Raw genomic sequence first — 449 nt, forward strand, 5'->3', positions numbered from 1 at the left:
CCTGCTGGAGAAACAAGGTGAAAGTAGCATCTAACTGGGTGCTTGTTTGGGAGAACCCCTGATAAATGGCCTTGTTTTTGGAGGTGAAGAAGTTTGTCTCACCAATGGACTGTAAGTGATGGCAGCAAATGTGGCCATGGTGGCCATGGGGAAGCCTCTTGTGAAATTGTATGTATGGTTTAGAGAACGTTCTGTAAGGTTGGAGTGTCCATTGTGACTGTAGCTGTCATACGTGTAAGAAAAGATGTTGTAAAAAACATACATAGTTAGCCCTGGAATCTGTTGGGAAGCCTTGCTGTTTCAAACTGTTCCTTGATTTCAATGTATCCTCCTTTCTGGTGTGTTGCAAATTGGGTTAAAGCCTGTTTAGAATTACTTTGATGGTGCTGTTTCCAGTTTTAGCCCAAGTTTGGTGTCAGCAGTGGGCTCCCAAACTGTCTCGCAGCAGG

General features: G+C 44.3%; 1 protein-coding gene across 1 annotated transcript in view; it reads left to right on the forward strand.

The window, feature by feature from the left end:
- The window catches only part of DGKE (diacylglycerol kinase epsilon), a gene marked incomplete at its 5' end in the record, with an annotated part of 16,323 nt that overhangs the window by 12,866 nt on the left and 3,008 nt on the right, over positions 1–449 (forward strand). The window contains one exon of the mRNA XM_008637580.2: positions 1–449. This exon is cut by the window's left edge and continues 2,693 nt beyond it; it is cut by the window's right edge and continues 3,008 nt beyond it.

Source organism: Corvus brachyrhynchos, unplaced genomic scaffold, assembly GCF_000691975.1.
Source record: "Corvus brachyrhynchos isolate BGI_N302 unplaced genomic scaffold, ASM69197v1 scaffold407, whole genome shotgun sequence".
Lineage (NCBI taxonomy): Eukaryota > Metazoa > Chordata > Aves > Passeriformes > Corvidae > Corvus > Corvus brachyrhynchos.